We start from the raw sequence: 9,369 nt of genomic DNA on the forward strand, positions 1-9,369 counted from the left end.
TTGTAGCTTATCAGGCTCCTCAGTCCATGGAATTTTCCAGGCAAAAGTACTGGAGTGGGTTGCCATTTCCTTCTCCAGGAGATCTTCCTGACCCAGAGATTGAACCTGGTCTCCCATATTGCAGGCAGACACTTTACCATCTGAGCCACCAGGGAAGCCCCATATATCCAACTAAATGCAGAATTCCAGAGAATAGCAAAGAGAGATAAGAAAGCCTTCTTAAGTGAACAATGTAAAGAAATAGAAGAAAACAATAGAATGGAAAAGATATAGATTTCTTCCAGAAAAAATTGGAGATATCAAAGGAACATTTCATGCAAGGATAGGCATGATAAAGGACAGAAATGGTAAGGACCTAACAGAAACAGAAGAGATTAAGAGGTTAGCCGCGCTGGCCTGGTCTCCCCGCTGAGGGATGGCTGAGCTCTCAGTCCGGCACCATGGGGAAGCGGGACAATAGAGTGGCCTATATGAACCTAATAGCAATGGCCAGATCAAGGGGTCCAATCCAGTCTTCAGGTCCAACGATCCAAGATTATTTGAATCGACCAAGGCCTACCTGGGAAGAACTGAAAGAACAACTAGAAAAGAAAAAGAAAGGCTCCAAGGCATTGGCTGAATTTGAAGAAAAAATGAATGAGAACTGGAAGAAAGAACTAGAAAAACACAGGGAGAAATTATTAAGTGGAAGTGAGAGCTCATCCAAAAAAAGACAGAGAAAGAAAAAAGAAAAGAAGAAATCTGGTAGGTATTCATCTTCTTCTTCATCAAGCTCTGATTCTTCCAGCAGTTCTTCAGATTCTGAAGATGAGGATAAGAGACAAGGAAAAAGGAAAAAGAAAAAGAAGAGTCGTTCACATAAATCTTCTGAAAGTTCTATGTCAGAAACTGAATCAGACAATAAGGATAGTTTAAAAAAGAAAAAGAAGTCAAAAGATTCAACTGAGAAAGAAAAGGACATTAAAGGGCTCAGCAAAAAAAGAAAGATGTATCCAGAAGATAAACCATTATCATCTGAGTCAGAGTCAGAATCTGAGTATACTGAGGAGGTACGAGCAAAAAAGAAGAAAAGCAGTGAAGAATGAGAAAAAACAACAGAAAAAACAAAAAAGAAAAAGAAGCATAAGAAACACAGTAAGAAGAAGAAAAAGAAGGCTGCTAGTTCAAGTCCTGACTCACCATAACATTAAGAAGAAGCAGGATTCACTTATAAAGAAAGTGCAATGTCTAAGGAAATTTCAACTGTGAAAATTATGACATATTTACTAAAATGCATGAATTATCTTGTTTTTAAATTATTCCTGGACTGTCAGTAGCCACTCAGATGCCACTGTGTGAAGGGCCATAACTGTTGCCTGCTGCTTGAACATCTGTTTTTTTCCCTCTTCCAGTAACTCTGGGAGGTAATACACTGCAGTCATACTAGTGGTTTAAGATATTTGGGAATAAAGTTAATATTTTGACTAGAAGTATCTAATGATAAATCAACAAAAACTGAATCTGTTACACATCTTTAAGATGTAATCAGAGATGACCAGATGACTCTAGTTAACCTTTTTTGAAGTAGGGATTACGTTGATATTTCAATATCCTTACTCTTGTAGATAAGTGTATTTAAAATTTTTCCCCTTTTTATTTACCTGGGGAAGGAGCTTTTAGGGGTGGGGGGTGGTTTGCTATCACTTTAGCTAGCAGAATAGCGTGCCTTTATCCTCACACATCTTATTTTTGTGGACACAGTAGCCATGCTTCATGGGGAGGTCAGAGCCAGGTATGGCAGTCTTGCCCTTTACTGAGCTTAGTCACATCCTTGGACTCTGTCCCATGCTACTTTGAGTGAACCAGAGAAATAGCCTTTTGCAGCATGAGAATGCCCCAAAAGCTCTGGGATTTACCTCCACTTTGATAATACTGAATGTTTTTTAGCATTAGAATGTGTTATAACATTTGAACTAATTTTGACTACACTTTGGCTTTGAAAAGAAATCATTTCAGATAGACACTGGTACTTTTTGAACTTGATAGCTAAAGATTCTAAAATGCATGTTTTATACTGTTAAGTTTTCACCAGTCAGGAAAATTTTATGTAACCAGTGATAGTTCTTTTATTTTTTGTATGAATTTTGTTTAGGCTGTAACGTTTAGCTTTTTATTAACTTCTTATTCTTGCTATCTTAAATTCCTTACTGAGTTTAACAGCATACTTGCCAAGCTATTTAGCATGTAAAAAGCAGGTTTTTGATTTTTTTTTTTTAACAGCTTCATATTGAAGCTGAGACTTACCATAAATAAGTTGAGTGGCAGGCCTGGTATGCTGTGTCTTGTTACATAAAACTCTTGCCAGAATCTTAGTAAATATAACGTTTTAAAAGTTTGTCTTTGTATATTCACAACAGATTATGACAAGTTAAATTTAAGTGAGAATTACATTATTGCTTTTCCTGTGTCACATTTTACTAAGATTTTGTGCCTCATATCTCCTGCTGAACTATTTACTAGTAATGTTAAAGAGAATTGAAAATCATTTTCACTTTACATTTTTATATAATCAGGTAACATGAAATATAATTTGATGTACAAAAAAAAAAAAAAAAAAAGAAAGAAGAAGAGATTTCACAAATACGCAGAACTAAACTATTGGGTGTCCTTGGACTGAAAGGAGATCAAATCAGTCATTCCTAAAGGAAATCAACCCTGAATATTCATTGGAATGACTGGTGCTGAAGCTCCAATGCTTTGGTCACCTGATATTAAGAGCCAACTCTTTGGAAAAGACCCTGATGCTGGGAAAGATTGAAAGCAGGAGGAGAAAAAGGCAACAGAGGATGAAATGGTTTGATAGCATCATTGACTCATTGAACATAAATCTGAGCAAACTCCAGGAGACAGTGAAGGACCTGTTATCCTGGAGTGCTGCAGTCCTTAGGTAGCTTCTGGTCCTTAAAGCCAAATGGCATATATTTGCATTTCTTGGTGACACTATATAAGCATCAACTGAATATTGTCTTCATCTTCACATGGTTTCCTCTCAGTATACATGTTTCTTTGTCCTAATTTCCCCATTTTATGACAGTAGACATATTGGATTTAGGCCCACTTTTGTGAACTTATCCTAACTAATCACATCTTCATAAACCATATTTAGAAATGCCACATTTTGAAGTATTGGTTTTGGAACTTCAACATATGTATTTTGAGTGATGGGTGCAAAATTCAAGCCACAATACAATGATTGTCTATTAGTCGTAGCAAATAGAGAAGGGAAAGGAAGCTGAAGTTATGTGCAAAGGAATTATAAAATCCTTGAGCCATGGATTTCCATTAGAATATGGAAATACATGAAAATGGATGCAATGGAAAGCATAAAATCAAGTTACTAGTGACATTGCTCGGTTAGCTGAACCAACAGTATAACCAATCTCATTTACTATTATCTATTGTTCATTTGATATCCAATATCTTCTAAACTTACTTCTTCTTCCATTCATTACAAACTTTTGCTGTTCAGGTAAGAGGGTAAATCAGTCCTCTTATTCTATTTTAACAAAGGAAACAATTCTTACTTTTAAAAATTCTTAAATACCTTTTATTTTATTTTTTAACTTTACAATATTGTATTTGTTTTGCCATATATCAAATGAATCCACCACAGGTATACATGTGGTCCCATCCTGAACCCTCCTCCCTCCTCCCTTCCCATACCATCCCTCTGGGTCATCCCAGTGCACCCACCCCAAGCATCCAGTATCGTGCATCGAACATGGACTGGCGACTCGTTTCATATATGCTATTATACATGTCTTAAATACCTTTAAATTTTTTAGGAATTTGAGGTTTCAAAGTGCTCAGCATCACTAATTATTAGAGAAATGCAAAGCAAACTACAATGAAGTATCATTCAAGCCAGTCAGAATGGCTGTCATATATATATATATATATACACATATACACACACACACACACACACACAAACCATAAGTACTGAAGAGGGTGTGGAGAAAATGGAATCTTCTTGCACTCTTGGTGGGAATGTAAACTGATAGAGCCTCTATGGAAAACAGTATGGCATTTCCTTAAAAAACTAAAAATAAAATTAACATATGACCCATCAATCCCACTGCTGTACAAATACCCAGAGAAAACCATATTTCAAAAAGACACATGTACCCCAACGTTAATTGCATTGCCATTTACAATAGCAAAGGCATGGAAACAACTTGAATGTCCATCAATGGAGGAATGGATAAAGAAGATGTGGCACATGGATACAATAGAACATTACTCAGTCATAAAAAGAAATGAAATTGTGTCATTACAAGAGACATAGGTAGACGTAGACCCTGTCATACAGAGTGAAGTAAGTGAAACAGAGAAAAAAACAAAAAAACATATTTCAACAATGGGTGGAATCTAGAAAAATTGTATAGACCTTATTTGAAAACAGAAATAGAGATACAGACGTAGAGAATAACTACGTGGACACAAAGGTGGGGGGGGGGTGGGCTGGGATGATTTGGGAGATTGGGATTCAATTATATACACTATTAACTGTGTATAATATCAGTCAGTTCAGTTCAGTTCTGTCACTCAGTAATGTCGGACTCTTTGCAACCCAATGGACTGCAGCAGTAATGCTGAAGAAGCTGAAGTTGAATGGTTCTATGAAAACCTACAAGACCTTCTAGAACTAACACCAAATAAAGATGTCCTTTTCATTATAGGGGACTTGAATGCAAAAATAGGAAGTCAAGAGATAGCTGCAGTAACAGGCAAATTTGGCCTTGGGGTACAGAATGAAGCAGGGCAAAGTCTAATAGAGTTTTGCCAAGAGAAAGCACTGGCCATAGCAAACACCATCTTCCAACAGAACAACAGAAGACTCTACACATGAACATCACCAGATGGTCAACACCAAAATCAGTTTGATGATATTCTTTGCAGCCAAAGGTAGAGAAGCTTTATACAGTCAGCAAAAACAAGACTGGGAGTTGACTGTGGCTCAGATCATGAACTCCTTAGTGCCAAATTCAGATTTAAATTGAAGAAAGTAGGGAAAACCACTAGACCATTGAGGTATGACCTAAATCAAATCCCTTATGATTATACACTGAAAGTGAGAAATAGACTCAAGGGATTAGATCTGATAGACAGGGTGCCTGAAGAACAATGGACTGATGTTTGTGAGATTGTAAAGGAAGCAGGGATTAAGACCATCCGCAAGAGAAAGAAATGCAAAAAAGCAAAATGGCGGTCTGAGGAGCCCTCACAAATTGCTGTGTAAAGAAGAGAAGCAAAAAGCAAAGGAGAAAAGGAAAGATGTAAGCATCTGAATGTAGAGTTCCAAAGAATAGCAAGAAGAGATAAGAAAGCCTTCCTCAGCGATCAATGCAAAGAAATAGAGGAAAACAACAGAATGAGAAAGACTAGAGATCTCTTCAAGAAAATTAGAGATACCAAGGGAACATTTCATACAAAGATGGGCTCGATAAAGGACAGAAATGGTATGGACCTAACAGAAGCAGAAGATATTAAGAAGAGGTGGCAAGAATACACAGAAGTACTGTACAAAAAAGATCTTCACGACCCAGATAATCACGATGGTGTGATCACTGACCTGGAGCCAGACATCCTGGAATGTGAAGTCAAGTGGGCCTTAGAAAGCATCACTATGAACAAAGCTAGTGGAGGTGATGGAATTCCAGTTGAGCTATTTCAAATCCTGAAAGATGATGCTATGAAAGTGCTGCACTCAATATGCCAGCAAATTCGGAAAACTCAGCAGAGGCCACAGGACTGGGAAAGGTCAGTTTTCATTCCAATCTCAAAGAAAGGCAATGGCAAAGAATGCTCAAACTACCACACAATTGCACTCATCTCACATACTAGTAGGGTAATGCTCAAAATTCTCCAAGCCAGGCTTCAACAGTATGTGAACCATGAAGTTCCAGATGTTCAAGCTGGATTTAGAAAAGGCAGAGGAACCAGAGATCAAATTGCCAGCATCCATTAGATCATCGAAAAAGCAGGATAGTTCCAGAAAAACATGTTTCTTCTTTATTGAGTATGCCAAAGTCTTTGACTGTGTGGATCACAATAAACTGTGGATAATTCTTAAAAAGCTGAGAATACTGGACCATCTGACCTGTCTCCTAGAAATCTGTATGCATGTCAGTAAGCAATTTAACTGGACATGGAACAACAGACTGATTTCAAATTGGGAAAGGAATACAACAAGGCTGTGTATTGTCACCCTGCTTATTTAACTTATATATAGAGTACATCATGACAAACACTGGGCTGTATGAAGTACAAGCTAGAGTTAAGATGGTGGGAGAAATATCTGTTACCTCAGATATGCAGATGACACCAACTTTATGGCAGAAAGTGAATAAGCCACAAAGAGACTCCTGATGAAAATGAAGGAGGAGAGTGAAAAAGTTGGCTTGAAACTCAAAATTCAGAAAACTAAGATCATGGCATCTGGTCCCATCACTTCATGGCAAATAGATGAGAAAACAGTGGAAACAGTGACAGGTTTTATTTTGGGGGGCTCTAAAATCACTGCAGATGGTGACTGCAGCCATGAAATTAAAAGACGGTTATTCCTTGGAAGAAAAGTTATGACCGACCTAGACAGCATATTAAAAAGCAGAGACATTACTTTGCCAACAAAGGTCTGTGTAGTCAAAACTATGGTTTTTCCAGTAGTCACGTATGGATGTGAGAGTTGGAGTATAAAGGAAGTTGAGCACCGAAGAATTGATGCTTTTGAACTGTGGTGTTGGAGAAGACTCCTAAGAGTCCCTTGGACTACAAAGAGATCCAAACAGTCCATTCTAAAGGAGATCAGTCCTGGTTGTTTATTGGAGGGACTGATGTTGAAGCTGAAACTCCTATACTTTGGCCACCTGATGCAGAGAGCTGACTCATTTGAAAAGACCCTGATGCTGGGAAAGATTGAAGACAGGAGGAGAAGGGGATGAGATAGGATGAGATGGTTGGATGGCATCACCGACTCAATGGACATGCGTTTGAGTAAACTCTGGGAGTTGGTGATGGATAGGAAGGCCTGGTGGGTGCAGTCCATGGGGTCGCAATGAGTCAGACATGACTAAGTGACTGAATTGACTGACTGACTGACTAATCATGGTGTATGAGCTTTTTATTGTGTGCTGAATTCTGTTTGCAAAAATTTTGTTGAGGGTTTTTGTGTATATGTTCATAAGTGATATTGGTCTGTAGTTTTATTTTTTTGTGTTGCATTTCTCTGATTTTGGTATCAGGGTGACGGAGGCCATGTAGAATGACTTCGGAAGTGTTCCTTCCTCTGCAATTTTTTGAAAGAGTTTTAGAAGGATAGGCATTAGATCTTCTCTAAATATTTGATAGAATACTCCTGTGAAGCCATCTGGTCCTTGGCTTTTGTTTTTTGGAAGTTTTTTTTTTTTTTAATCACAGCTCCAGTTTCAATGTTTGTAATTGGGTTGTTCATAATTTCTTTTCTTCCTTCTTTAGTTTTTGAACATTTCTAAAAATCTGTCAGTTTCCTCCAGGTTATCTATTTTATTGCTATATAGTTGTTCATAATAGTCTCTTATAATCCTTTGTATTTCTGCATTGTCTTTTTTAACCTCTCCCTTTTCATTTCTGATTTTGCTGATTTGATTCTTCTCTCTTTTTTCTTGAAAAATCTGGCTTAAAGTTTGTCAGTTTTGCTTATTTTCTCAAAGAACCAGCGTTTCGTTTTATTAATCTTTACTATTGTCTCTTTCATTTCTTTTCATAACCTCTAAGACCTTTATGATTTCTTTCCTTCTACTTATTATTATTATTTTGTTGTTGTTTATCCGTTTGTTTTAGGTGTAAAGTTAGGTTGTCTTTTCGATGTTTTTCTGAGGTAGGATTACATTGCTATTAACTTTCTTCTTAGGACTGCTTTTGCTGCAATCCATAGGTTTTTAGTTGTCTTGTTTTCATTGTCATTTGTTTCCAGAAATATTTTCATTTCCCTTTTGATTTCTTCAGTAACCTTTTGGTTATTTAGAAACGTGTTATTTAATCTCCATGTGCTTCCATTTCTTACATTTTTTTTCCTTTTAATTGATATCTAATTTCATAGCATTGTGATCAGAGAGGATACTTGATACAATTTCAATTTTCTTAAATTTACTGAGGTTTGATTTGTGACCCAAGATGTAATCTATCCTGGAGAATGTTCCATGTACACTTGAGAAGGTGTATTCTTATGCATTTGGATGGAATGTCCTGTTGATATCATTGAGATTCATCTCATCTAATGTATCATTTAGGACTTGTGCTTCCTTATTATTTTTATGTTTTGATGATCTGTTCACTAGTGTGAGTGGGGTGTTTGTTAAAATCTCCTACTATTATTGTGTTACTGTCAGTTTCTCATTTTATGTCCGTTAATGTTGCTCTATACAGTCAAAAAAACAAGACCAGGAGCTGACTGTGGCTCAGATCATGAAATCCTTATTGCCAAATTCAGACTGAAATTGAAGCAAGTAGGGAAAACCACTAGACCATTCAGGTATGACCTAAAACAAATCCCTTATGATTATACAGTGGAAGTGAGAAATATATTTAAGACTAGATCTGATAGATAGAGTGCCTGATGAACTATGGAATGAGGTTCATGACATTGTACAGGAGACAGGGATCAAGACAATCCCCATGGAAAAGAAATGCAAAAAAGCAAAATGGCTGTCTGGGGAGGCCTTACAAACACCTGTGAAAAGAAGAGAAGCGAAAAGCAAAGGAGAAAAGGAAAGATATAGGCATCTGAATGCAGAGTTCCAAAGAATAGCAAGAAGAGACAAGAAAGCCTTCCTCAGCGATCAATGCAAAGAAATAGAGGAAAACAACAGAATGGGAAAGACTAGAGATCTTTTCAAGAAAATTAGAGATACCAAGGGAACATTTCATACAAAGATGGGCTCGATAAACGACAGAAATGGTATGGACCTAACAGAAGCAGAAGATATTAAGAAGAGATGGCAAGAATACACAGAAGAACTGTACAAAAAAGATCTTCACGACCCAGATAATCACAATGGTGTGATCACTGACCTGGATCCAGACATCCTGGAATGTGAAGTCAAGTGGGCCTTGGAAAGCATCACTATGAACAAAGCTAGTGGAGGTGATGGACTTCCAGTTGAGCTATTCCAAATCCTGAAAGATGATGCTGTGAAAGTGCTGCACTCAATATGCCAGCAAATTTGGAAAACTCAGCAGTGGCCACAGGACTGGAAAAGGTCAGTTTTCATTCCAATCCCAAAGAAAGGCAATGGCAAAGAATGCTCAAACTACCACACAATTGCACTCATCTCACATGCTAGTAAAGTA

The 9,369-nt window shown here is 37.3% G+C and overlaps 1 pseudogene across 1 annotated transcript; it reads left to right on the plus strand.

Moving 5' to 3' along the window:
- The first annotated feature begins 377 nt into the window (after positions 1-377).
- On the plus strand, positions 378-2,460 carry LOC147361716 (protein FAM133B pseudogene; annotated as a pseudogene). Its single transcript, XR_015137610.1, has one exon. The product of XR_015137610.1 is annotated as a protein FAM133B pseudogene (transcript).
- The last annotated feature ends 6,909 nt before the right edge of the window (positions 2,461-9,369 follow it).

This window comes from Bos grunniens, chromosome 12 (assembly GCF_055505025.1).
Source record: "Bos grunniens cultivar Pamir isolate PY7600 chromosome 12, Bosgru_T2T1.0, whole genome shotgun sequence".
Taxonomy (NCBI): Eukaryota; Metazoa; Chordata; class Mammalia; order Artiodactyla; family Bovidae; genus Bos; species Bos grunniens.